Source organism: Tenrec ecaudatus, chromosome 1, assembly GCF_050624435.1.
Source record: "Tenrec ecaudatus isolate mTenEca1 chromosome 1, mTenEca1.hap1, whole genome shotgun sequence".
Taxonomy (NCBI): domain Eukaryota; kingdom Metazoa; phylum Chordata; class Mammalia; order Afrosoricida; family Tenrecidae; genus Tenrec; species Tenrec ecaudatus.
The window spans coordinates 172,413,130-172,440,510 of record NC_134530.1 but is presented as its reverse complement, the minus strand read 5'-3'; the positions used below and the strand labels follow the sequence as shown (position 1 = coordinate 172,440,510).

The window sequence follows — 27,381 nt, the reverse complement described above, 5'->3', positions numbered from 1 at the left end:
GGGCCTTTGGGTCCTTGGTCTCTGCAGAGGCGGGCGTCGTGGGCAGCGGGCAGCGGCAGCCAAGAGAAGGGGGTAAGCGAGACTGGGTGTGGGCTTGTCAGAGCTGAGCAGAGCTGAGGTCAGAGCAGCCCTCCGTGAGCCTTTGATGTGGCAGGACCAAAAGGGGACCGTGGGCTGCATGGGCCGGGAATCGAACCCGGGCCTCCCGCGTGGCAGGCGAGAATTCTACCACTGAACCACCCATGCGCTGCTACCTCCTCGACAGTCTGCCAGCTGCAGCCTGTGGGCCTGCCTCCTCCCGGCCGCCCCGCTGCCACTGGTGGAGGAGCGCCAGACACTGCTCACTGCCCGACTGGCCTACCGGGCGAGTTCTTGGGCGCGGGTGCGAGTGGTGGTGGGAGCGGGAGCGGAGCTGGCAGTGGGAGGGAGAGTGGGCGCGACATGGCGTGGGGACGTGGCGTTGGGACCCCCACTCCCCTTGAGTAGCAGTGCAGGCGACAGCCAGTGGTGCGCCGGGGTACAGGCGGCCCTGGAGCTTGGAGCCCAGGCATGCGCAGGGTCCCGACCTAGCGAGACCGAAGGGCAGTCTTGTGGCAGGCAGACGTTGGGAGGACGCCCAGAGTCGCAAGAAGACGGGTCCCGTGCGCGCGCGCTGCCGCTCGCCGGCTCGCTGGCGGAGCCCAAGCAGCGCGGCCAAGGTTCCCGCGGCGGTCCCAGCAGTGACCCCCCCGCCCCCAACAGCGACCGACCCACTTCGCTGGGGGCCGGGAGGGGGAGGGAACGGGTGGTGGCCGCGCCGATGCCCCTGTGCCCGTCGCTTCCCGAGGCGGCACGTCGGCAGAAGAAAGGCCCCAGCCCGCGCGTGAGCCGGGCGAGTGAGGTCCGGCCCACGCGCGCACTGGGGCTGTGCGATCCCGTGGGATCGGGTGGCGAGCGCTGCGGGGCCGAGCGCTCTGCGTGGACCCTTGCTAAGGATCCCCGGCTGAGGCTCCCCGGCTGAAGGTGGCGTGTGGCGCCCGCGGGGGTGGGGGTGGGGCTGGGGTCCTGGAGGGGCCTGTGGTTGTCCAAGCCAGAGGATTGAAGGTGTGCGGGAGCTGCAGTAGGAGCACATCTGTCAGCGCTGTGCAGATGGGGCGGCGAGACCCGCCCGTGGCCGGCGCTGGCGGCTGGAGAGGCGCAAGGAGCGCCAGTGGCCTGCCGGCCCGGAGAGGGGTGTGTGTGCGGCGGGTGGGTCCAGGCTGTTTGTTGTTGCCAAAAAGGCTGCTGTGTCAGGAGTGGGATTCGAACCCACGCCTCCAGGGGAGACTGCGACCTGAACGCAGCGCCTTAGACCGCTCGGCCATCCTGACGGCTCGCCCCAAGCGCCCACGGCCGCCTGGCTCGGCCAGGGGGCCCACACGGGTGCCGCTCCTGGGCGGCCCGAGTGGCGGCACCAAGGAAGCTGGGCTGGGGCGCCAGCACTGGAGCTGAGCCAGAACGTGGCCAGCGGAGCAGGCGACGTGCTTGAGCCCGGGCCCAGCGCCTCCAGGTGCGCTGCCTTTGGGTTGACGGGCTGCTGGGGCCCGCCCCCGACGCCGCATCCTGCACCGAGGCACTCTCCTCGCTCAGCTGGGCTTGCGCTCCAAACTGGTCCTCCTCCTCTGGCTGCCACCTGTGGCCTGCGCGCGGGAGTGGGGGCCGCCGGGCCTCTCTGCCGGAGCGACGGGCGGGCGGGCGCGCGCGCTGGCACTGGCGCTCGCCCTGGAGGCCCCAGGCAGCGGGTTGAGGCGGGCGCCAGTCGGCACGAGAGGCTGTGTCTCGCGGCGAGCGTCGCAAGCGGGTCGGGCTGGTGCGGGGCGAGGTGCGGGTTGAGGACTCTGCGCGGCGAGCCAGTGGGCCAAGGGGGAGGAGCAGTGTTGGGCGTGGGGGCGCAGCGACGGCGTCTGGGTGGGCGTCGGCGGTGGCGGTGGCGGTGGCGGTGGCGGTGGCGGCCGGAGAGAGGTCTGGCACCCAGACGGCAGCCGCCGTCCTCGTTAGTATAGTGGTGAGTATCCCCGCCTGTCACGCGGGAGACCGGGGTTCGATTCCCCGACGGGGAGGCACAGTCCCTTTTTTTGGGACTCTGCCACGGCCACCCACCAGCCCACCCGGTCCCCGCTCTCAGGCAGGCCCAGTGGCCGGCGCCCGCCAGCCGTTCTTGCCAAGCCGCCCGCCTGGCCTGCCCACCCTCCGGCCGCAGCTCCCCTGCCCTTCTTCCTGGTGCCCAGTCGCGCGCCCGCCCGCCACAGCAGCCTTCTTTCTCTGGCGTCCGAAGCGCCTGGCCAGCGGCCCGTCCCAAAGCTGTGTCTGCCTCCATCCGGCTCAGGCTGGCCGCGGGCCTCGCAGGGAGTCCCACACGCAGGTGCCAGGGCAGGTAGGGGGATCCCCCTGGTGGGCATCACCCTCCTGCTGCTCCTGAGTGCCGCCTGTGCCCTGGCTGAGGCCCGCGGAACTGGCGCGAGCCGACGCCGAAGGCAGGGAGGGCCTTGGAGAAACCCGGCGCTCCAAGTCGGGGTGTCGGGCGCCTCGGGTGCGGGGGTGCGCGGGGCTGCGGCGTCGCGGCAGCGAGAGCCCGGTCGGGCGCCCCCAGCGGCCGCGGCCGGGGCCGGGGCCGGGGCCGGGCGCGCGCTAGGTCCGCGAGAGCGAGCAGCGGGGCTTGGCTGGCCCGAGCGGCCGCTGCGGGTGGCACGGCGCCTGGCGTCCAGGAAGGACAGGGCTGCGCCGGGCGGCGGCTGCCGAGGCGCGAGCGGCGGTAGCGACGGCGGTAGTAGCAGCTGCCGCTGGCGGCGGGGAGCCTGCTGGCCGTGGTGTTGGTGGAGCCCGGGCTGTGCCGCGTTGGTGGTATAGTGGTGAGCATAGCTGCCTTCCAAGCAGTTGACCCGGGTTCGATTCCCGGCCAACGCAGTAGGTCGACCTTTTGCGGGGAAGCCCAGGGGCCTCCGTGCCAGGTGTGAGTGCGTTGCGTGTGGGAGCAGCTTGGGTCTGTGGCTCTGCCCGCGCCAGTTGCGTGGGAAGGCGGCGGGCGCGCAGTGTTTTGGGGGAGCTGCCTCCAAGTCGGAGAGGGCACCGTGCTCTCGTGGCGGGGAGGCCGCTGGCCAGGGCGCCCATGGGTGCGCGGGCTCCGAGTGCAGGTGGCATGGACGGGACAGGCGCTCCCACGTTCCCTGGTGGTCTAGTGGTTAGGATTCGGCGCTCTCACCGCCGCGGCCCGGGTTCGATTCCCGGTCAGGGAAGCTTTTCTTCTGCCTGGCGCTGCCCCCACACACACTTGCCACTCGCTCAACCTACCACTCTTTTACTCTCGCCAACGCTGGCTACCTTGAGCCACTTCACGGGCCCTGCCGCCGGCAAGGCCACGCACGTGCGCACCTGCTACGGTCCCCGGCCCCGGTGCCTATGCTCTCAGGATCCGCCCGCTCAGCCCTCAACACCACGCGCCAGGCTGACCTCCCTGCGCGTTCCCTCGACGATCACTGCCAGCGCTTGTGCCAGCAGGACAACACTAGCGAGGGAGAAAGATTCAGGAGCCCAAGGTGGCCCACCTGGGACGCGTGGACGCCGCCAGTTGGGAGGAAGGATGGTGGAAGGCTGGGGAGGGTGTGAGTGAGTGAGTGAGTGAGTGAGTGAGTGAGTTAGCTTTTGAGCGCTTGGGGGTGTGGGTGGGGAAGTGTTGGCTGCTGCGGTGGCAGCGGTGGTGGTGGTGGTGGTGGTGGTGGTGGTGGTGGTGGTGGTGGTGGTGGTGGTGGTGGTGGTGGCGGGAGGTTTTGGGATTTGGGGACAAAAGAAGGATGATGGGGAATTTGATCCGTGAGTGGCAGACAGGGTGTATGTAGGTCGCGAGTGTGGGGCGTGCAAGGAGAGGAAGCAGGTGTCTGGGGACACTGGTCTACAGGTGGCTTGGGGAGGGGTGTCAGGGAGCCGGGGACTGTTGGGTGGGAGAGGGTGCCAGCACTCACCTTTCCTCATCATTCTCACCACATCCCCTGAGCACTGCCCACACAGCTGTCCACCTAGAGAGAACGTTGCCCAGAGCACCCTTCTTGCCCTCCTCCAGACTGTCCCTCGGCCTTACTCAGCGGAAGGACGACGTGTTTCTCCCATTCCTGTCTAACTGGGGATCCTGGCACGAGTCCGAACACACTGCCACCGTGCGGTCCCAACGCCTGTAGCCAGCTCTGTAGAGACAGTCTCATGGTTGCTCCAAGGTGGTTTCCTTTGGCAATCCCATTTCCCGAAGGGGGTTGGGGCCGTGATGGGGCGGAGGGGGCTGAGGGGGGGGAAGGGTTTAGGGGGGGGTTGGGGGCGGCGATCTCACCCACAGACCTACCTCTGTGTCTCTGTTGTCCCATCTGTGTCTACTTGTGTGAAAATACACCTGAGGTCCAAGGGATCCCTACAGCCTTTTGCGAGTGCAGAACCCTGCGGTCTGACAGACAGGGTAGCATGCTGGGGCAAGCTTCACAGCGGGCAAAGCTCCTGCCAGGGGCCAGCCGAACCACACGTTTCCTGCTGCCTGACTGGCTCATTGACGTCACACACGTCTCCAAAGTGCATCCTCCCCTGAGGGTGGGCATGGGGATCAGAGCCCAGGGCACCGGGGCTTTGCATGGCCATTCCCCGGGTTCAGAGACAGAGGTTTTGGAAGGCCAGTGCGGTGGAGTGGATTCTGAGAGCCCGCGGCCCCTGGAATGGAAGAGCGGCCCTGCACCTCAGGGGGTTTCCTGGGCAGGAGGGCTCTCTCGGGAGGCGGGCAGGGCTCAGATCCTGAGAAGCACACACACACACACACACACACACACACACACACACACATTGAAGGGCGTGCAGACTCGCCTTGGGGTGCGGGCGGCCTGGTGGCGGTGGGGCACACAAGCGCACCATCTGCCCTGCAGTCAGTGCCCTCCATCGTCTTGGTGGGACCAGAGGGTGCCAGTGGGTGGGGGTGCTGTTCTGTCGTGCTCTTGGCTTGTGCCATGGGCTTGTGACAAGGGCCAGGAGGGCAAGGGTGCTGGTTGAGTGCTGGGGGGTGGGGAGTGGGGTGAGAGAAGGAGACCAGGGAGGCACAGCAGCCGCGAAGACAGCAAGGGCTAACAGAATTGTTCTTGCGCACCACTGGCACACTGGCTCTGTGGAGGCCGTGGGTTCATCGGGGCACGGTGGGGTAGGGGTGGGGAGGATTGCAGAGAGGGTGTCGGAGGGGTGGGGGCGAGGAGAGCATCTAGAAACGCATGGGTGGCCGGGCTCGGTATTTATTTGAGAGAGGTGCGAGTTAGCCGGTCACAGGCTGCAAAGTAGATGGCAAACCTGTCGGCTTAAGGTGGGCCCTCAAGACTAAGCCTCGAGAAAGGACCACAGCCCGGTCGTGTCTCTCCTGTGCCTTTCTGTCCCACTCCCCAGTCCCACATACTCTCTGGTACCTCTCAAACAGCCCCAAATCCCCCCCACCCCGCACCCCCACCGCCGCCCTACTTAGACTACTCCCACCACTACCAACCCCAGTCAAGCTGGCAACCAGGGCGTGTCACTGGGCAAGTAGCTCAGGTGAACCAGTGGGGGGCAGATGGAGGGCAAGGGAGCCCAAGGGGCATCAAGAATGAGAGTGAGATTCAGTGAGCTAGAGAGGCGCGGGAGCAAAGGCAGAAACAGTGGCGGAGATTGATGGGATGGGAAGGGAAGGGAAGGGGAGGAGAGGGGAGGGGAGGGGAGGGGAGGGCAGGGGAGGGAGAAAATATGAGGAAAGGGCAGGCAAGGGGTAGCACACACTCAACTGGCTGGAGTAGCGTGTGAGGCGGGTGCTTGGGATGGATGGGCGTCGGGCGTGGGGGCGGGTGGGCCTTGGGCAGACTCCGTGCAGGTTGAAATAGCCTCCCCCACCCCTCTCCTCCTTCAGCCCTCCACTCACGTGTGAACAAATGACCCCACAGACCGTCCACCCAAAGTCAGGCGAGGGGACCCAGGCACTATGGCAATGGGCAGATTGAAGAAGAGGTGGTGGCTAGGTGTGGCAGAGTGCCTCTGCAATAGGGACTGTCCTTGGTCTGTGGTGGGAGAGGGACCGTGATCAGCATGTAGCCCAAAGGACCGAATCTCTCTGTGGAGTTTGAGTGCGTGCGTGGGCCTTCCTGGGAAGGATGGGGTCGTTTTTTGCAGTGTGAGCAGGATTGCGCCGCGGAGATGGGAAGGGTGTCGAGCCCTGAAGGGCCGCTGCTTCAGAGTGTTTTAGCATGCTGTCTGGGACTGAAGGGAAACGTGAGGTGAAGGTTGTGTGGGATCCTGAAGACCAGAAAGGAAACGGGGAGGCTGGGCAGAAAGAAGGGTGGTTGGAGGTGGGGCGCGGCAGGGATGGCGGCGGGTGGAGCGTGCTGGCGAGGGGTGCGCTGGTAGGGCCTTTGGGTCCTTGGTCTCTGCAGAGGCGGGCGTCGTGGGCAGCGGGCAGCGGGCAGCGGGCAGCGGCAGCCAAGAGAAGGGGGTAAGCGAGACTGGGTGTGGGCTTGTCAGAGCTGAGCAGAGCTGAGGTCAGAGCAGCCCTCCGTGAGCCTTTGATGTGGCAGGACCAAAAGGGGACCGTGGGCTGCATGGGCCGGGAATCGAACCCGGGCCTCCCGCGTGGCAGGCGAGAATTCTACCACTGAACCACCCATGCGCTGCTACCTCCTCGACAGTCTGCCAGCTGCAGCCTGTGGGCCTGCCTCCTCCCGGCCGCCCCGCTGCCACTGGTGGAGGAGCGCCAGACACTGCTCACTGCCCGACTGGCCTACCGGGCGAGTTCTTGGGCGCGGGTGCGAGTGGTGGTGGGAGCGGGAGCGGAGCTGGCAGTGGGAGGGAGAGTGGGCGCGACATGGCGTGGGGACGTGGCGTTGGGACCCCCACTCCCCTTGAGTAGCAGTGCAGGCGACAGCCAGTGGTGCGCCGGGGTACAGGCGGCCCTGGAGCTTGGAGCCCAGGCATGCGCAGGGTCCCGACCTAGCGAGACCGAAGGGCAGTCTTGTGGCAGGCAGACGTTGGGAGGACGCCCAGAGTCGCAAGAAGACGGGTCCCGTGCGCGCGCGCTGCCGCTCGCCGGCTCGCTGGCGGAGCCCAAGCAGCGCGGCCAAGGTTCCCGCGGCGGTCCCAGCAGTGACCCCCCCGCCCCCAACAGCGACCGACCCACTTCGCTGGGGGCCGGGAGGGGGAGGGAACGGGTGGTGGCCGCGCCGATGCCCCTGTGCCCGTCGCTTCCCGAGGCGGCACGTCGGCAGAAGAAAGGCCCCAGCCCGCGCGTGAGCCGGGCGAGTGAGGTCCGGCCCACGCGCGCACTGGGGCTGTGCGATCCCGTGGGATCGGGTGGCGAGCGCTGCGGGGCCGAGCGCTCTGCGTGGACCCTTGCTAAGGATCCCCGGCTGAGGCTCCCCGGCTGAAGGTGGCGTGTGGCGCCCGCGGGGGTGGGGGTGGGGCTGGGGTCCTGGAGGGGCCTGTGGTTGTCCAAGCCAGAGGATTGAAGGTGTGCGGGAGCTGCAGTAGGAGCACATCTGTCAGCGCTGTGCAGATGGGGCGGCGAGACCCGCCCGTGGCCGGCGCTGGCGGCTGGAGAGGCGCAAGGAGCGCCAGTGGCCTGCCGGCCCGGAGAGGGGTGTGTGTGCGGCGGGTGGGTCCAGGCTGTTTGTTGTTGCCAAAAAGGCTGCTGTGTCAGGAGTGGGATTCGAACCCACGCCTCCAGGGGAGACTGCGACCTGAACGCAGCGCCTTAGACCGCTCGGCCATCCTGACGGCTCGCCCCAAGCGCCCACGGCCGCCTGGCTCGGCCAGGGGGCCCACACGGGTGCCGCTCCTGGGCGGCCCGAGTGGCGGCACCAAGGAAGCTGGGCTGGGGCGCCAGCACTGGAGCTGAGCCAGAACGTGGCCAGCGGAGCAGGCGACGTGCTTGAGCCCGGGCCCAGCGCCTCCAGGTGCGCTGCCTTTGGGTTGACGGGCTGCTGGGGCCCGCCCCCGACGCCGCATCCTGCACCGAGGCACTCTCCTCGCTCAGCTGGGCTTGCGCTCCAAACTGGTCCTCCTCCTCTGGCTGCCACCTGTGGCCTGCGCGCGGGAGTGGGGGCCGCCGGGCCTCTCTGCCGGAGCGACGGGCGGGCGGGCGCGCGCGCTGGCACTGGCGCTCGCCCTGGAGGCCCCAGGCAGCGGGTTGAGGCGGGCGCCAGTCGGCACGAGAGGCTGTGTCTCGCGGCGAGCGTCGCAAGCGGGTCGGGCTGGTGCGGGGCGAGGTGCGGGTTGAGGACTCTGCGCGGCGAGCCAGTGGGCCAAGGGGGAGGAGCAGTGTTGGGCGTGGGGGCGCAGCGACGGCGTCTGGGTGGGCGTCGGCGGTGGCGGTGGCGGTGGCGGTGGCGGTGGCGGCCGGAGAGAGGTCTGGCACCCAGACGGCAGCCGCCGTCCTCGTTAGTATAGTGGTGAGTATCCCCGCCTGTCACGCGGGAGACCGGGGTTCGATTCCCCGACGGGGAGGCACAGTCCCTTTTTTTGGGACTCTGCCACGGCCACCCACCAGCCCACCCGGTCCCCGCTCTCAGGCAGGCCCAGTGGCCGGCGCCCGCCAGCCGTTCTTGCCAAGCCGCCCGCCTGGCCTGCCCACCCTCCGGCCGCAGCTCCCCTGCCCTTCTTCCTGGTGCCCAGTCGCGCGCCCGCCCGCCACAGCAGCCTTCTTTCTCTGGCGTCCGAAGCGCCTGGCCAGCGGCCCGTCCCAAAGCTGTGTCTGCCTCCATCCGGCTCAGGCTGGCCGCGGGCCTCGCAGGGAGTCCCACACGCAGGTGCCAGGGCAGGTAGGGGGATCCCCCTGGTGGGCATCACCCTCCTGCTGCTCCTGAGTGCCGCCTGTGCCCTGGCTGAGGCCCGCGGAACTGGCGCGAGCCGACGCCGAAGGCAGGGAGGGCCTTGGAGAAACCCGGCGCTCCAAGTCGGGGTGTCGGGCGCCTCGGGTGCGGGGGTGCGCGGGGCTGCGGCGTCGCGGCAGCGAGAGCCCGGTCGGGCGCCCCCAGCGGCCGCGGCCGGGGCCGGGGCCGGGGCCGGGCGCGCGCTAGGTCCGCGAGAGCGAGCAGCGGGGCTTGGCTGGCCCGAGCGGCCGCTGCGGGTGGCACGGCGCCTGGCGTCCAGGAAGGACAGGGCTGCGCCGGGCGGCGGCTGCCGAGGCGCGAGCGGCGGTAGCGACGGCGGTAGTAGCAGCTGCCGCTGGCGGCGGGGAGCCTGCTGGCCGTCGTGTTGGTGGAGCCCGGGCTGTGCCGCGTTGGTGGTATAGTGGTGAGCATAGCTGCCTTCCAAGCAGTTGACCCGGGTTCGATTCCCGGCCAACGCAGTAGGTCGACCTTTTGCGGGGAAGCCCAGGGGCCTCCGTGCCAGGTGTGAGTGCGTTGCGTGTGGGAGCAGCTTGGGTCTGTGGCTCTGCCCGCGCCAGTTGCGTGGGAAGGCGGCGGGCGCGCAGTGTTTTGGGGGAGCTGCCTCCAAGTCGGAGAGGGCACCGTGCTCTCGTGGCGGGGAGGCCGCTGGCCAGGGCGCCCATGGGTGCGCGGGCTCCGAGTGCAGGTGGCATGGACGGGACAGGCGCTCCCACGTTCCCTGGTGGTCTAGTGGTTAGGATTCGGCGCTCTCACCGCCGCGGCCCGGGTTCGATTCCCGGTCAGGGAAGCTTTTCTTCTGCCTGGCGCTGCCCCCACACACACTTGCCACTCGCTCAACCTACCACTCTTTTACTCTCGCCAACGCTGGCTACCTTGAGCCACTTCACGGGCCCTGCCGCCGGCAAGGCCACGCACGTGCGCACCTGCTACGATCCCCGGCCCCGGTGCCTATGCTCTCAGGATCCGCCCGCTCAGCCCTCAACACCACGCGCCAGGCTGACCTCCCTGCGCGTTCCCTCGACGATCACTGCCAGCGCTTGCGCCAGCAGGACAACGCTAGCGAGGGAGAAAGATTCAGGAGCCCAAGGTGGCCCACCTGGGACGCGTGGACGCCGCCAGTTGGGAGGAAGGATGGTGGAAGGCTGGGGAGGGTGTGAGTGAGTGAGTGAGTGAGTGAGTGAGTGAGTGAGTTAGCTTTTGAGCGCTTGGGGGTGTGGGTGGGGAAGTGTTGGCTGCTGCGGTGGCAGCGGTGGTGGTGGTGGTGGTGGTGGTGGTGGTGGTGGTGGTGGTGGTGGTGGTGGTGGTGGTGGTGGTGGTGGCGGGAGGTTTTGGGATTTGGGGACAAAAGAAGGATGATGGGGAATTTGATCCGTGAGTGGCAGACAGGGTGTATGTAGGTCGCGAGTGTGGGGCGTGCAAGGAGAGGAAGCAGGTGTCTGGGGACACTGGTCTACAGGTGGCTTGGGGAGGGGTGTCAGGGAGCCGGGGACTGTTGGGTGGGAGAGGGTGCCAGCACTCACCTTTCCTCATCATTCTCACCACATCCCCTGAGCACTGCCCACACAGCTGTCCACCTAGAGAGAACGTTGCCCAGAGCACCCTTCTTGCCCTCCTCCAGACTGTCCCTCGGCCTTACTCAGCGGAAGGACGACGTGTTTCTCCCATTCCTGTCTAACTGGGGATCCTGGCACGAGTCCGAACACACTGCCACCGTGCGGTCCCAACGCCTGTAGCCAGCTCTGTAGAGACAGTCTCATGGTTGCTCCAAGGTGGTTTCCTTTGGCAATCCCATTTCCCGAAGGGGGTTGGGGCCGTGATGGGGCGGAGGGGGCTGAGGGGGGGGAAGGGTTTAGGGGGGGGTTGGGGGCGGCGATCTCACCCACAGACCTACCTCTGTGTCTCTGTTGTCCCATCTGTGTCTACTTGTGTGAAAATACACCTGAGGTCCAAGGGATCCCTACAGCCTTTTGCGAGTGCAGAACCCTGCGGTCTGACAGACAGGGTAGCATGCTGGGGCAAGCTTCACAGCGGGCAAAGCTCCTGCCAGGGGCCAGCCGAACCACACGTTTCCTGCTGCCTGACTGGCTCATTGACGTCACACACGTCTCCAAAGTGCATCCTCCCCTGAGGGTGGGCATGGGGATCAGAGCCCAGGGCACCGGGGCTTTGCATGGCCATTCCCCGGGTTCAGAGACAGAGGTTTTGGAAGGCCAGTGCGGTGGAGTGGATTCTGAGAGCCCGCGGCCCCTGGAATGGGAGAGCGGCCCTGCACCTCACGGGGTTTCCTGGGCAGGAGGGCTCTCTCGGGAGGCGGGCAGGGCTCAGATCCTGAGAAGCACACACACACACACACACACACACACACACACACACATTGAAGGGCGTGCAGACTCGCCTTGGGGTGCGGGCGGCCTGGTGGCGGTGGGGCACACAAGCGCACCATCTGCCCTGCAGTCAGTGCCCTCCATCGTCTTGGTGGGACCAGAGGGTGCCAGTGGGTGGGGGTGCTGTTCTGTCGTGCTCTTGGCTTGTGCCATGGGCTTGTGACAAGGGCCAGGAGGGCAAGGGTGCTGGTTGAGTGCTGGGGGGTGGGGAGTGGGGTGAGAGAAGGAGACCAGGGAGGCACAGCAGCCGCGAAGACAGCAAGGGCTAACAGAATTGTTCTTGCGCACCACTGGCACACTGGCTCTGTGGAGGCCGTGGGTTCATCGGGGCACGGTGGGGTAGGGGTGGGGAGGATTGCAGAGAGGGTGTCGGAGGGGTGGGGGCGAGGAGAGCATCTAGAAACGCATGGGTGGCCGGGCTCGGTATTTATTTGAGAGAGGTGCGAGTTAGCCGGTCACAGGCTGCAAAGTAGATGGCAAACCTGTCGGCTTAAGGTGGGCCCTCAAGACTAAGCCTCGAGAAAGGACCACAGCCCGGTCGTGTCTCTCCTGTGCCTTTCTGTCCCACTCCCCAGTCCCACATACTCTCTGGTACCTCTCAAACAGCCCCAAATCCCCCCCACCCCGCACCCCCACCGCCGCCCTACTTAGACTACTCCCACCACTACCAACCCCAGTCAAGCTGGCAACCAGGGCGTGTCACTGGGCAAGTAGCTCAGGTGAACCAGTGGGGGGCAGATGGAGGGCAAGGGAGCCCAAGGGGCATCAAGAATGAGAGTGAGATTCAGTGAGCTAGAGAGGCGCGGGAGCAAAGGCAGAAACAGTGGCGGAGATTGATGGGATGGGAAGGGAAGGGAAGGGGAGGAGAGGGGAGGGGAGGGGAGGGGAGGGCAGGGGAGGGAGAAAATATGAGGAAAGGGCAGGCAAGGGGTAGCACACACTCAACTGGCTGGAGTAGCGTGTGAGGCGGGTGCTTGGGATGGATGGGCGTCGGGCGTGGGGGCGGGTGGGCCTTGGGCAGACTCCGTGCAGGTTGAAATAGCCTCCCCCACCCCTCTCCTCCTTCAGCCCTCCACTCACGTGTGAACAAATGACCCCACAGACCGTCCACCCAAAGTCAGGCGAGGGGACCCAGGCACTATGGCAATGGGCAGATTGAAGAAGAGGTGGTGGCTAGGTGTGGCAGAGTGCCTCTGCAATAGGGACTGTCCTTGGTCTGTGGTGGGAGAGGGACCGTGATCAGCATGTAGCCCAAAGGACCGAATCTCTCTGTGGAGTTTGAGTGCGTGCGTGGGCCTTCCTGGGAAGGATGGGGTCGTTTTTTGCAGTGTGAGCAGGATTGCGCCGCGGAGATGGGAAGGGTGTCGAGCCCTGATGGGCCGCTGCTTCAGAGTGTTTTAGCATGCTGTCTGGGACTGAAGGGAAACGTGAGGTGAAGGTTGTGTGGGATCCTGAAGACCAGAAAGGAAACGGGGAGGCTGGGCAGAAAGAAGGGTGGTTGGAGGTGGGGCGCGGCAGGGATGGCGGCGGGTGGAGCGTGCTGGCGAGGGGTGCGCTGGTAGGGCCTTTGGGTCCTTGGTCTCTGCAGAGGCGGGCGTCGTGGGCAGCGGGCAGCTGGCAGCGGGCAGCGGCAGCCAAGAGAAGGGGGTAAGCGAGACTGGGTGTGGGCTTGTCAGAGCTGAGCAGAGCTGAGGTCAGAGCAGCCCTCCGTGAGCCTTTGATGTGGCAGGACCAAAAGGGGACCGTGGGCTGCATGGGCCGGGAATCGAACCCGGGCCTCCCGCGTGGCAGGCGAGAATTCTACCACTGAACCACCCATGCGCTGCTACCTCCTCGACAGTCTGCCAGCTGCAGCCTGTGGGCCTGCCTCCTCCCGGCCGCCCCGCTGCCACTGGTGGAGGAGCGCCAGACACTGCTCACTGCCCGACTGGCCTACCGGGCGAGTTCTTGGGCGCGGGTGCGAGTGGTGGTGGGAGCGGGAGCGGAGCTGGCAGTGGGAGGGAGAGTGGGCGCGACATGGCGTGGGGACGTGGCGTTGGGACCCCCACTCCCCTTGAGTAGCAGTGCAGGCGACAGCCAGTGGTGCGCCGGGGTACAGGCGGCCCTGGAGCTTGGAGCCCAGGCATGCGCAGGGTCCCGACCTAGCGAGACCGAAGGGCAGTCTTGTGGCAGGCAGACGTTGGGAGGACGCCCAGAGTCGCAAGAAGACGGGTCCCGTGCGCGCGCGCTGCCGCTCGCCGGCTCGCTGGCGGAGCCCAAGCAGCGCGGCCAAGGTTCCCGCGGCGGTCCCAGCAGTGACCCCCCCGCCCCCAACAGCGACCGACCCACTTCGCTGGGGGCCGGGAGGGGGAGGGAACGGGTGGTGGCCGCGCCGATGCCCCTGTGCCCGTCGCTTCCCGAGGCGGCACGTCGGCAGAAGAAAGGCCCCAGCCCGCGCGTGAGCCGGGCGAGTGAGGTCCGGCCCACGCGCGCACTGGGGCTGTGCGATCCCGTGGGATCGGGTGGCGAGCGCTGCGGGGCCGAGCGCTCTGCGTGGACCCTTGCTAAGGATCCCCGGCTGAGGCTCCCCGGCTGAAGGTGGCGTGTGGCGCCCGCGGGGGTGGGGGTGGGGCTGGGGTCCTGGAGGGGCCTGTGGTTGTCCAAGCCAGAGGATTGAAGGTGTGCGGGAGCTGCAGTAGGAGCACATCTGTCAGCGCTGTGCAGATGGGGCGGCGAGACCCGCCCGTGGCCGGCGCTGGCGGCTGGAGAGGCGCAAGGAGCGCCAGTGGCCTGCCGGCCCGGAGAGGGGTGTGTGTGCGGCGGGTGGGTCCAGGCTGTTTGTTGTTGCCAAAAAGGCTGCTGTGTCAGGAGTGGGATTCGAACCCACGCCTCCAGGGGAGACTGCGACCTGAACGCAGCGCCTTAGACCGCTCGGCCATCCTGACGGCTCGCCCCAAGCGCCCACGGCCGCCTGGCTCGGCCAGGGGGCCCACACGGGTGCCGCTCCTGGGCGGCCCGAGTGGCGGCACCAAGGAAGCTGGGCTGGGGCGCCAGCACTGGAGCTGAGCCAGAACGTGGCCAGCGGAGCAGGCGACGTGCTTGAGCCCGGGCCCAGCGCCTCCAGGTGCGCTGCCTTTGGGTTGACGGGCTGCTGGGGCCCGCCCCCGACGCCGCATCCTGCACCGAGGCACTCTCCTCGCTCAGCTGGGCTTGCGCTCCAAACTGGTCCTCCTCCTCTGGCTGCCACCTGTGGCCTGCGCGCGGGAGTGGGGGCCGCCGGGCCTCTCTGCCGGAGCGACGGGCGGGCGGGCGCGCGCGCTGGCACTGGCGCTCGCCCTGGAGGCCCCAGGCAGCGGGTTGAGGCGGGCGCCAGTCGGCACGAGAGGCTGTGTCTCGCGGCGAGCGTCGCAAGCGGGTCGGGCTGGTGCGGGGCGAGGTGCGGGTTGAGGACTCTGCGCGGCGAGCCAGTGGGCCAAGGGGGAGGAGCAGTGTTGGGCGTGGGGGCGCAGCGACGGCGTCTGGGTGGGCGTCGGCGGTGGCGGTGGCGGTGGCGGTGGCGGTGGCGGCCGGAGAGAGGTCTGGCACCCAGACGGCAGCCGCCGTCCTCGTTAGTATAGTGGTGAGTATCCCCGCCTGTCACGCGGGAGACCGGGGTTCGATTCCCCGACGGGGAGGCACAGTCCCTTTTTTTGGGACTCTGCCACGGCCACCCACCAGCCCACCCGGTCCCCGCTCTCAGGCAGGCCCAGTGGCCGGCGCCCGCCAGCCGTTCTTGCCAAGCCGCCCGCCTGGCCTGCCCACCCTCCGGCCGCAGCTCCCCTGCCCTTCTTCCTGGTGCCCAGTCGCGCGCCCGCCCGCCACAGCAGCCTTCTTTCTCTGGCGTCCGAAGCGCCTGGCCAGCGGCCCGTCCCAAAGCTGTGTCTGCCTCCATCCGGCTCAGGCTGGCCGCGGGCCTCGCAGGGAGTCCCACACGCAGGTGCCAGGGCAGGTAGGGGGATCCCCCTGGTGGGCATCACCCTCCTGCTGCTCCTGAGTGCCGCCTGTGCCCTGGCTGAGGCCCGCGGAACTGGCGCGAGCCGACGCCGAAGGCAGGGAGGGCCTTGGAGAAACCCGGCGCTCCAAGTCGGGGTGTCGGGCGCCTCGGGTGCGGGGGTGCGCGGGGCTGCGGCGTCGGGGCAGCGAGAGCCCGGTCGGGCGCCCCCAGCGGCCGCGGCCGGGGCCGGGGCCGGGGCCGGGGCCGGGCGCGCGCTAGGTCCGCGAGAGCGAGCAGCGGGGCTTGGCTGGCCCGAGCGGCCGCTGCGGGTGGCACGGCGCCTGGCGTCCAGGAAGGACAGGGCTGCGCCGGGCGGCGGCTGCCGAGGCGCGAGCGGCGGTAGCGACGGCGGTAGTAGCAGCTGCCGCTGGCGGCGGGGAGCCTGCTGGCCGTGGTGTTGGTGGAGCCCGGGCTGTGCCGCGTTGGTGGTATAGTGGTGAGCATAGCTGCCTTCCAAGCAGTTGACCCGGGTTCGATTCCCGGCCAACGCAGTAGGTCGACCTTTTGCGGGGAAGCCCAGGGGCCTCCGTGCCAGGTGTGAGTGCGTTGCGTGTGGGAGCAGCTTGGGTCTGTGGCTCTGCCCGCGCCAGTTGCGTGGGAAGGCGGCGGGCGCGCAGTGTTTTGGGGGAGCTGCCTCCAAGTCGGAGAGGGCACCGTGCTCTCGTGGCGGGGAGGCCGCTGGCCAGGGCGCCCATGGGTGCGCGGGCTCCGAGTGCAGGTGGCATGGACGGGACAGGCGCTCCCACGCTCCCTGGTGGTCTAGTGGTTAGGATTCGGCGCTCTCACCGCCGCGGCCCGGGTTCGATTCCCGGTCAGGGAAGCTTTTCTTCTGCCTGGCGCTGCCCCCACACACACTTGCCACTCGCTCAACCTACCACTCTTTTACTCTCGCCAACGCTGGCTACCTTGAGCCACTTCACGGGCCCTGCCGCCGGCAAGGCCACGCACGTGCGCACCTGCTACGGTCCCCGGCCCCGGTGCCTATGCTCTCAGGATCCGCCCGCTCAGCCCTCAACACCACGCGCCAGGCTGACCTCCCTGCGCGTTCCCTCGACGATCACTGCCAGCGCTTGCGCCAGCAGGACAACGCTAGCGAGGGAGAAAGATTCAGGAGCCCAAGGTGGCCCACCTGGGACGCGTGGACGCCGGCAGTTGGGAGGAAGGATGGTGGAAGGCTGGGGAGGGTGTGAGTGAGTGAGTGAGTGAGTGAGTGAGTGAGTGAGTGAGTTAGCTTTTGAGCGCTTGGGGGTGTGGGTGGGGAAGTGTTGGCTGCTGCGGTGGCAGCGGTGGTGGTGGTGGTGGTGGTGGCGGGAGGTTTTGGGATTTGGGGACAAAAGAAGGATGATGGGGAATTTGATCCGTGAGTGGCAGACAGGGTGTATGTAGGTCGCGATTGTGGGGCGTGCAAGGAGAGGAAGCAGGTGTCTGGGGACACTGGTCTACAGGTGGCTTGGGGAGGGGTGTCAGGGAGCCGGGGACTGTTGGGTGGGAGAGGGTGCCAGCACTCACCTTTCCTCATCATTCTCACCACATCCCCTGAGCACTGCCCACACAGCTGTCCACCTAGAGAGAACGTTGCCCAGAGCACCCTTCTTGCCCTCCTCCAGACTGTCCCTCGGCCTTACTCAGCGGAAGGACGACGTGTTTCTCCCATTCCTGTCTAACTGGGGATCCTGGCACGAGTCCGAACACACTGCCACCGTGCGGTCCCAACGCCTGTAGCCAGCTCTGTAGAGACAGTCTCATGGTTGCTCCAAGGTGGTTTCCTTTGGCAATCCCATTTCCCGAAGGGGGTTGGGGCCGTGATGGGGCGGAGGGGGCTGAGGGGGGGGAAGGGTTTAGGGGGGGTTGGGGCGGCGATCTCACCCACAGACCTACCTCTGTGTCTCTGTTGTCCCATCTGTGTCTACTTGTGTGAAAATACACCTGAGGTCCAAGGGATCCCTACAGCCTTTTGCGAGTGCAGAACCCTGCGGTCTGACAGACAGGGTAGCATGCTGGGGCAAGCTTCACAGCGGGCAAAGCTCCTGCCGAACCACGCGTTTCCTGCTGCCTGACTGGCTCATTGACGTCACACACGTCTCCAAAGTGCATCCTCCCCTGAGGGTGGGCATGGGGATCAGAGCCCAGGGCACCGGGGCTTTGCATGGCCATTCCCCGGGTTCAGAGACAGAGGTTTTGGAAGGCCAGTGCGGTGGAGTGGATTCTGAGAGCCCGCGGCCCCTGGAATGGGAGAGCGGCCCTGCACCTCACGGGGTTTCCTGGGCAGGAGGGCTCTCTCGGGAGGCGGGCAGGGCTCAGATCCTGAGAAGCACACACACACACACACACACACACACACACACATTGAAGGGCGTGCAGACTCGCCTTGGGGTGCGGGCGGCCTGGTGGCGGTGGGGCACACAAGCGCACCATCTGCCCTGCAGTCAGTGCCCTCCATCGTCTTGGTGGGACCAGAGGGTGCCAGTGGGTGGGGGTGCTGTTCTGTCGTGCTCTTGGCTTGTGCCATGGGCTTGTGACAAGGGCCAGGAGGGCAAGGGTGCTGGTTGAGTGCTGGGGGGTGGGGAGTGGGGTGAGAGAAGGAGACCAGGGAGGCACAGCAGCCGCGAAGACAGCAAGGGCTAACAGAATTGTTCTTGCGCACCACTGGCACACTGGCTCTGTGGAGGCCGTGGGTTCATCGGGGCACGGTGGGGTAGGGGTGGGGAGGATTGCAGAGAGGGTGTCGGAGGGGTGGGGGCGAGGAGAGCATCTAGAAACGCATGGGTGGCCGGGCTCGGTATTTATTTGAGAGAGGTGCGAGTTAGCCGGTCACAGGCTGCAAAGTAGATGGCAAACCTGTCGGCTTAAGGTGGGCCCTCAAGACTAAGCCTCGAGAAAGGACCACAGCCCGGTCGTGTCTCTCCTGTGCCTTTCTGTCCCACTCCCCAGTCCCACATACTCTCTGGTACCTCTCAAACAGCCCCAAATCCCCCCCACCCCGCACCCCCACCGCCGCCCTACTTAGACTACTCCCACCACTACCAACCCCAGTCAAGCTGGCAACCAGGGCGTGTCACTGGGCAAGTAGCTCAGGTGAACCAGTGGGGGGCAGATGGAGGGCAAGGGAGCCCAAGGGGCATCAAGAATGAGAGTGAGATTCAGTGAGCTAGAGAGGCGCGGGAGCAAAGGCAGAAACAGTGGCGGAGATTGATGGGATGGGAAGGGAAGGGAAGGGGAGGGGAGGGGAGGGGAGGGCAGGGGAGGGAGAAAATATGAGGAAAGGGCAGGCAAGGGGTAGCACACACTCAACTGGCTGGAGTAGCGTGTGAGGCGGGTGCTTGGGATGGATGGGCGTCGGGCGTGGGGGCGGGTGGGCCTTGGGCAGACTCCGTGCAGGTTGAAATAGCCTCCCCCACCCCTCTCCTCCTTCAGCCCTCCACTCACGTGTGAACAAATGACCCCACAGACCGTCCACCCAAAGTCAGGCGAGGGGACCCAGGCACTATGGCAATGGGCAGATTGAAGAAGAGGTGGTGGCTAGGTGTGGCAGAGTGCCTCTGCAATAGGGACTGTCCTTGGTCTGTGGTGGGAGAGGGACCGTGATCAGCATGTAGCCCAAAGGACCGAATCTCTCTGTGGAGTTTGAGTGCGTGCGTGGGCCTTCCTGGGAAGGATGGGGTCGTTTTTTGCAGTGTGAGCAGGATTGCGCCGCGGAGATGGGAAGGGTGTCGAGCCCTGAAGGGCCGCTGCTTCAGAGTGTTTTAGCATGCTGTCTGGGACTGAAGGGAAACGTGAGGTGAAGGTTGTGTGGGATCCTGAAGACCAGAAAGGAAACGGGGAGGCTGGGCAGAAAGAAGGGTGGTTGGAGGTGGGGCGCGGCAGGGATGGCGGCGGGTGGAGCGTGCTGGCGAGGGGTGCGCTGGTAGGGCCTTTGGGTCCTTGGTCTCTGCAGAGGCGGGCGTCGTGGGCAGCGGGCAGCGGCAGCCAAGAGAAGGGGGTAAGCGAGACTGGGTGTGGGCTTGTCAGAGCTGAGCAGAGCTGAGGTCAGAGCAGCCCTCCGTGAGCCTTTGATGTGGCAGGACCAAAAGGGGACCGTGGGCTGCATGGGCCGGGAATCGAACCCGGGCCTCCCGCGTGGCAGGCGAGAATTCTACCACTGAACCACCCATGCGCTGCTACCTCCTCGACAGTCTGCCAGCTGCAGCCTGTGGGCCTGCCTCCTCCCGGCCGCCCCGCTGCCACTGGTGGAGGAGCGCCAGACACTGCTCACTGCCCGACTGGCCTACCGGGCGAGTTCTTGGGCGCGGGTGCGAGTGGTGGTGGGAGCGGGAGCGGAGCTGGCAGTGGGAGGGAGAGTGGGCGCGACATGGCGTGGGGACGTGGCGTTGGGACCCCCACTCCCCTTGAGTAGCAGTGCAGGCGACAGCCAGTGGTGCGCCGGGGTACAGGCGGCCCTGGAGCTTGGAGCCCAGGCATGCGCAGGGTCCCGACCTAGCGAGACCGAAGGGCAGTCTTGTGGCAGGCAGACGTTGGGAGGACGCCCAGAGTCGCAAGAAGACGGGTCCCGTGCGCGCGCGCGCGCGCGCGCGCTGCCGCTCGCCGGCTCGCTGGCGGAGCCCAAGCAGCGCGGCCAAGGTTCCCGCGGCGGTCCCAGCAGTGACCCCCCCGCCCCCAACAGCGACCGACCCACTTCGCTGGGGGCCGGGAGGGGGAGGGAACGGGTGGTGGCCGCGCCGATGCCCCTGTGCCCGTCGCTTCCCGAGGCGGCACGTCGGCAGAAGAAAGGCCCCAGCCCGCGCGTGAGCCGGGCGAGTGAGGTCCGGCCCACGCGCGCACTGGGGCTGTGCGATCCCGTGGGATCGGGTGGCGAGCGCTGCGGGGCCGAGCGCTCTGCGTGGACCCTTGCTAAGGATCCCCGGCTGAGGCTCCCCGGCTGAAGGTGGCGTGTGGCGCCCGCGGGGGTGGGGGTGGGGCTGGGGTCCTGGAGGGGCCTGTGGTTGTCCAAGCCAGAGGATTGAAGGTGTGCGGGAGCTGCAGTAGGAGCACATCTGTCAGCGCTGTGCAGATGGGGCGGCGAGACCCGCCCGTGGCCGGCGCTGGCGGCTGGAGAGGCGCAAGGAGCGCCAGTGGCCTGCCGGCCCGGAGAGGGGTGTGTGTGCGGCGGGTGGGTCCAGGCTGTTTGTTGTTGCCAAAAAGGCTGCTGTGTCAGGAGTGGGATTCGAACCCACGCCTCCAGGGGAGACTGCGACCTGAACGCAGCGCCTTAGACCGCTCGGCCATCCTGACGGCTCGCCCCAAGCGCCCACGGCCGCCTGGCTCGGCCAGGGGGCCCACACGGGTGCCGCTCCTGGGCGGCCCGAGTGGCGGCACCAAGGAAGCTGGGCTGGGGCGCCAGCACTGGAGCTGAGCCAGAACGTGGCCAGCGGAGCAGGCGACGTGCTTGAGCCCGGGCCCAGCGCCTCCAGGTGCGCTGCCTTTGGGTTGACGGGCTGCTGGGGCCCGCCCCCGACGCCGCATCCTGCACCGAGGCACTCTCCTCGCTCAGCTGGGCTTGCGCTCCAAACTGGTCCTCCTCCTCTGGCTGCCACCTGTGGCCTGCGCGCGGGAGTGGGGGCCGCCGGGCCTCTCTGCCGGAGCGACGGGCGGGCGGGCGCGCGCGCTGGCACTGGCGCTCGCCCTGGAGGCCCCAGGCAGCGGGTTGAGGCGGGCGCCAGTCGGCACGAGAGGCTGTGTCTCGCGGCGAGCGTCGCAAGCGGGTCGGGCTGGTGCGGGGCGAGGTGCGGGTTGAGGACTCTGCGCGGCGAGCCAGTGGGCCAAGGGGGAGGAGCAGTGTTGGGCGTGGGGGCGCAGCGACGGCGTCTGGGTGGGCGTCGGCGGTGGCGGTGGCGGTGGCGGTGGCGGTGGCGGCCGGAGAGAGGTCTGGCACCCAGACGGCAGCCGCCGTCCTCGTTAGTATAGTGGTGAGTATCCCCGCCTGTCACGCGGGAGACCGGGGTTCGATTCCCCGACGGGGAGGCACAGTCCCTTTTTTTGGGACTCTGCCACGGCCACCCACCAGCCCACCCGGTCCCCGCTCTCAGGCAGGCCCAGTGGCCGGCGCCCGCCAGCCGTTCTTGCCAAGCCGCCCGCCTGGCCTGCCCACCCTCCGGCCGCAGCTCCCCTGCCCTTCTTCCTGGTGCCCAGTCGCGCGCCCGCCCGCCACAGCAGCCTTCTTTCTCTGGCGTCCGAAGCTCCTGGCCAGCGGCCCGTCCCAAAGCTGTGTCTGCCTCCATCCGGCTCAGGCTGGCCGCGGGCCTCGCAGGGAGTCCCACACGCAGGTGCCAGGGCAGGTAGGGGGATCCCCCTGGTGGGCATCACCCTCCTGCTGCTCCTGAGTGCCGCCTGTGCCCTGGCTGAGGCCCGCGGAACTGGCGCGAGCCGACGCCGAAGGCAGGGAGGGCCTTGGAGAAACCCGGCGCTCCAAGTCGGGGTGTCGGGCGCCTCGGGTGCGGGGGTGCGCGGGGCTGCGGCGTCGGGGCAGCGAGAGCCCGGTCGGGCGCCCCCAGCGGCCGCGGCCGGGGCCGGGGCCGGGGCCGGGGCCGGGCGCGCGCTAGGTCCGCGAGAGCGAGCAGCGGGGCTTGGCTGGCCCGAGCGGCCGCTGCGGGTGGCACGGCGCCTGGCGTCCAGGAAGGACAGGGCTGCGCCGGGCGGCGGCTGCCGAGGCGCGAGCGGCGGTAGCGACGGCGGTAGTAGCAGCTGCCGCTGGCGGCGGGGAGCCTGCTGGCCGTGGTGTTGGTGGAGCCCGGGCTGTGCCGCGTTGGTGGTATAGTGGTGAGCATAGCTGCCTTCCAAGCAGTTGACCCGGGTTCGATTCCCGGCCAACGCAGTAGGTCGACCTTTTGCGGGGAAGCCCAGGGGCCTCCGTGCCAGGTGTGAGTGCGTTGCATGTGGGAGCAGCTTGGGTCTGTGGCTTTGCCCGCGCCAGTTGCGTGGGAAGGCGGCGGGCGCGCAGTGTTTTGGGGGAGCTGCCTCCAAGTCGGAGAGGGCACCGTGCTCTCGTGGCGGGGAGGCCGCTGGCCAGGGCGCCCATGGGTGCGCGGGCTCCGAGTGCAGGTGGCATGGACGGGACAGGCGCTCCCACGCTCCCTGGTGGTCTAGTGGTTAGGATTCGGCGCTCTCACCGCCGCGGCCCGGGTTCGATTCCCGGTCAGGGAAGCTTTTCTTCTGCCTGGCGCTGCCCCCACACACACTTGCCACTCGCTCAACCTACCACTCTTTTACTCTCGCCAACGCTGGCTACCTTGAGCCACTTCACGGGCCCTGCCGCCGGCAAGGCCACGCACGTGCGCACCTGCTACGGTCCCCGGCCCCGGTGCCTATGCTCTCAGGATCTGCCCGCTCAGCCCTCAACACCACGCGCCAGGCTGACCTCCCTGCGCGTTCCCTCGACGATCACTGCCAGCGCTTGCGCCAGCAGGACAACGCTAGCGAGGGAGAAAGATTCAGGAGCCCAAGGTGGCCCACCTGGGACGCGTGGACGCCGCCAGTTGGGAGGAAGGATGGTGGAAGGCTGGGGAGGGTGTGAGTGAGTGAGTGAGTGAGTGAGTGAGTGAGTTAGCTTTTGAGCGCTTGGGGGTGTGGGTGGGGAAGTGTTGGCTGCTGCGGTGGCAGCGGTGGTGGTGGTGGTGGTGGTGGTGGTGGTGGTGGTGGTGGTGGTGGTGGTGGTGATGGTGGTGGTGGTGGTGGTGGTGGGAGGTTTTGGGATTTGGGGACAAAAGAAGGATGATGGGGAATTTGATCCGTGAGTGGCAGACAGGGTGTATGTAGGTCGCGATTGTGGGGCGTGCAAGGAGAGGAAGCAGGTGTCTGGGGACACTGGTCTACAGGTGGCTTGGGGAGGGGTGTCAGGGAGCCGGGGACTGTTGGGTGGGAGAGGGTGCCAGCACTCACCTTTCCTCATCATTCTCACCACATCCCCTGAGCACTGCCCACACAGCTGTCCACCTAGAGAGAACGTTGCCCAGAGCACCCTTCTTGCCCTCCTCCAGACTGTCCCTCGGCCTTACTCAGCGGAAGGACGACGTGTTTCTCCCATTCCTGTCTAACTGGGGATCCTGGCACGAGTCCGAACACACTGCCACCGTGCGGTCCCAACGCCTGTAGCCAGCTCTGTAGAGACAGTCTCATGGTTGCTCCAAGGTGGTTTCCTTTGGCAATCCCATTTCCCGAAGGGGGTTGGGGCCGTGATGGGGCGGAGGGGGCTGAGGGGGGGGAAGGGTTTAGGGGGGGTTGGGGCGGCGATCTCACCCACAGACCTACCTCTGTGTCTCTGTTGTCCCATCTGTGTCTACTTGTGTGAAAATACACCTGAGGTCCAAGGGATCCCTACAGCCTTTTGCGAGTGCAGAACCCTGCGGTCTGACAGACAGGGTAGCATGCTGGGGCAAGCTTCACAGCGGGCAAAGCTCCTGCCGAACCACGCGTTTCCTGCTGCCTGACTGGCTCATTGACGTCACACACGTCTCCAAAGTGCATCCTCCCCTGAGGGTGGGCATGGGGATCAGAGCCCAGGGCACCGGGGCTTTGCATGGCCATTCCCCGGGTTCAGAGACAGAGGTTTTGGAAGGCCAGTGCGGTGGAGTGGATTCTGAGAGCCCGCGGCCCCTGGAATGGGAGAGCGGCCCTGCACCTCACGGGGTTTCCTGGGCAGGAGGGCTCTCTCGGGAGGCGGGCAGGGCTCAGATCCTGAGAAGCACACACACACACACACACACACACACACACACACACATTGAAGGGCGTGCAGACTCGCCTTGGGGTGCGGGCGGCCTGGTGGCGGTGGGGCACACAAGCGCACCATCTGCCCTGCAGTCAGTGCCCTCCATCGTCTTGGTGGGACCAGAGGGTGCCAGTGGGTGGGGGTGCTGTTCTGTCGTGCTCTTGGCTTGTGCCATGGGCTTGTGACAAGGGCCAGGAGGGCAAGGGTGCTGGTTGAGTGCTGGGGGGTGGGGAGTGGGGTGAGAGAAGGAGACCAGGGAGGCACAGCAGCCGCGAAGACAGCAAGGGCTAACAGAATTGTTCTTGCGCACCACTGGCACACTGGCTCTGTGGAGGCCGTGGGTTCATCGGGGCACGGTGGGGTAGGGGTGGGGAGGATTGCAGAGAGGGTGTCGGAGGGGTGGGGGCGAGGAGAGCATCTAGAAACGCATGGGTGGCCGGGCTCGGTATTTATTTGAGAGAGGTGCGAGTTAGCCGGTCACAGGCTGCAAAGTAGATGGCAAACCTGTCGGCTTAAGGTGGGCCCTCAAGACTAAGCCTCGAGAAAGGACCACAGCCCGGTCGTGTCTCTCCTGTGCCTTTCTGTCCCACTCCCCAGTCCCACATACTCTCTGGTACCTCTCAAACAGCCCCAAATCCCCCCCACCCCGCACCCCCACCGCCGCCCTACTTAGACTACTCCCACCACTACCAACCCCAGTCAAGCTGGCAACCAGGGCGTGTCACTGGGCAAGTAGCTCAGGTGAACCAGTGGGGGGCAGATGGAGGGCAAGGGAGCCCAAGGGGCATCAAGAATGAGAGTGAGATTCAGTGAGCTAGAGAGGCGCGGGAGCAAAGGCAGAAACAGTGGCGGAGATTGATGGGATGGGAAGGGAAGGGAAGGGGAGGAGAGGGGAGGGGAGGGGAGGGGAGGGCAGGGGAGGGAGAAAATATGAGGAAAGGGCAGGCAAGGGGTAGCACACACTCAACTGGCTGGAGTAGCGTGTGAGGCGGGTGCTTGGGATGGATGGGCGTCGGGCGTGGGGGCGGGTGGGCCTTGGGCAGACTCCGTGCAGGTTGAAATAGCCTCCCCCACCCCTCTCCTCCTTCAGCCCTCCACTCACGTGTGAACAAATGACCCCACAGACCGTCCACCCAAAGTCAGGCGAGGGGACCCAGGCACTATGGCAATGGGCAGATTGAAGAAGAGGTGGTGGCTAGGTGTGGCAGAGTGCCTCTGCAATAGGGACTGTCCTTGGTCTGTGGTGGGAGAGGGACCGTGATCAGCATGTAGCCCAAAGGACCGAATCTCTCTGTGGAGTTTGAGTGCGTGCGTGGGCCTTCCTGGGAAGGATGGGGTCGTTTTTTGCAGTGTGAGCAGGATTGCGCCGCGGAGATGGGAAGGGTGTCGAGCCCTGAAGGGCCGCTGCTTCAGAGTGTTTTAGCATGCTGTCTGGGACTGAAGGGAAACGTGAGGTGAAGGTTGTGTGGGATCCTGAAGACCAGAAAGGAAACGGGGAGGCTGGGCAGAAAGAAGGGTGGTTGGAGGTGGGGCGCGGCAGGGATGGCGGCGGGTGGAGCGTGCTGGCGAGGGGTGCGCTGGTAGGGCCTTTGGGTCCTTGGTCTCTGCAGAGGCGGGCGTCGTGGGCAGCGGGCAGCGGGCAGCGGCAGCCAAGAGAAGGGGGTAAGCGAGACTGGGTGTGGGCTTGTCAGAGCTGAGCAGAGCTGAGGTCAGAGCAGCCCTCCGTGAGCCTTTGATGTGGCAGGACCAAAAGGGGACCGTGGGCTGCATGGGCCGGGAATCGAACCCGGGCCTCCCGCGTGGCAGGCGAGAATTCTACCACTGAACCACCCATGCGCTGCTACCTCCTCGACAGTCTGCCAGCTGCAGCCTGTGGGCCTGCCTCCTCCCGGCCGCCCCGCTGCCACTGGTGGAGGAGCGCCAGACACTGCTCACTGCCCGACTGGCCTACCGGGCGAGTTCTTGGGCGCGGGTGCGAGTGGTGGTGGGAGCGGGAGCGGAGCTGGCAGTGGGAGGGAGAGTGGGCGCGACATGGCGTGGGGACGTGGCGTTGGGACCCCCACTCCCCTTGAGTAGCAGTGCAGGCGACAGCCAGTGGTGCGCCGGGGTACAGGCGGCCCTGGAGCTTGGAGCCCAGGCATGCGCAGGGTCCCGACCTAGCGAGACCGAAGGGCAGTCTTGTGGCAGGCAGACGTTGGGAGGACGCCCAGAGTCGCAAGAAGACGGGTCCCGTGCGCGCGCGCTGCCGCTCGCCGGCTCGCTGGCGGAGCCCAAGCAGCGCGGCCAAGGTTCCCGCGGCGGTCCCAGCAGTGACCCCCCCGCCCCCAACAGCGACCGACCCACTTCGCTGGGGGCCGGGAGGGGGAGGGAACGGGTGGTGGCCGCGCCGATGCCCCTGTGCCCGTCGCTTCCCGAGGCGGCACGTCGGCAGAAGAAAGGCCCCAGCCCGCGCGTGAGCCGGGCGAGTGAGGTCCGGCCCACGCGCGCACTGGGGCTGTGCGATCCCGTGGGATCGGGTGGCGAGCGCTGCGGGGCCGAGCGCTCTGCGTGGACCCTTGCTAAGGATCCCCGGCTGAGGCTCCCCGGCTGAAGGTGGCGTGTGGCGCCCGCGGGGGTGGGGGTGGGGCTGGGGTCCTGGAGGGGCCTGTGGTTGTCCAAGCCAGAGGATTGAAGGTGTGCGGGAGCTGCAGTAGGAGCACATCTGTCAGCGCTGTGCAGATGGGGCGGCGAGACCCGCCCGTGGCCGGCGCTGGCGGCTGGAGAGGCGCAAGGAGCGCCAGTGGCCTGCCGGCCCGGAGAGGGGTGTGTGTGCGGCGGGTGGGTCCAGGCTGTTTGTTGTTGCCAAAAAGGCTGCTGTGTCAGGAGTGGGATTCGAACCCACGCCTCCAGGGGAGACTGCGACCTGAACGCAGCGCCTTAGACCGCTCGGCCATCCTGACGGCTCGCCCCAAGCGCCCACGGCCGCCTGGCTCGGCCAGGGGGCCCACACGGGTGCCGCTCCTGGGCGGCCCGAGTGGCGGCACCAAGGAAGCTGGGCTGGGGCGCCAGCACTGGAGCTGAGCCAGAACGTGGCCAGCGGAGCAGGCGACGTGCTTGAGCCCGGGCCCAGCGCCTCCAGGTGCGCTGCCTTTGGGTTGACGGGCTGCTGGGGCCCGCCCCCGACGCCGCATCCTGCACCGAGGCACTCTCCTCGCTCAGCTGGGCTTGCGCTCCAAACTGGTCCTCCTCCTCTGGCTGCCACCTGTGGCCTGCGCGCGGGAGTGGGGGCCGCCGGGCCTCTCTGCCGGAGCGACGGGCGGGCGGGCGCGCGCGCTGGCACTGGCGCTCGCCCTGGAGGCCCCAGGCAGCGGGTTGAGGCGGGCGCCA

The 27,381-nt window shown here is 67.4% G+C and overlaps 5 non-coding genes across 5 annotated transcripts; all 5 read right to left on the bottom strand.

Moving 5' to 3' along the window:
- Positions 1-1,266: 1,266 nt before the first annotated feature.
- TRNAL-CAG (transfer RNA leucine (anticodon CAG)) lies at positions 1,267-1,349 on the bottom strand. Its single transcript has one exon. It is a non-coding gene; the product is annotated as a tRNA-Leu (tRNA).
- Positions 1,350-7,681: 6,332 nt separating this feature from the next.
- TRNAL-CAG (transfer RNA leucine (anticodon CAG)) lies at positions 7,682-7,764 on the bottom strand. The gene has a single exon. It is a non-coding gene; the product is annotated as a tRNA-Leu (tRNA).
- A 6,340-nt stretch (positions 7,765-14,104) lies between these two features.
- TRNAL-CAG (transfer RNA leucine (anticodon CAG)) lies at positions 14,105-14,187 on the bottom strand. The gene has a single exon. It is a non-coding gene; the product is annotated as a tRNA-Leu (tRNA).
- Positions 14,188-20,460: 6,273 nt separating this feature from the next.
- Positions 20,461-20,543, bottom strand: TRNAL-CAG (transfer RNA leucine (anticodon CAG)). The gene has a single exon. It is a non-coding gene; the product is annotated as a tRNA-Leu (tRNA).
- Positions 20,544-26,871: 6,328 nt separating this feature from the next.
- On the bottom strand, positions 26,872-26,954 carry TRNAL-CAG (transfer RNA leucine (anticodon CAG)). Its single transcript has one exon. It is a non-coding gene; the product is annotated as a tRNA-Leu (tRNA).
- Between the last annotated feature and the right edge of the window lie 427 nt (positions 26,955-27,381).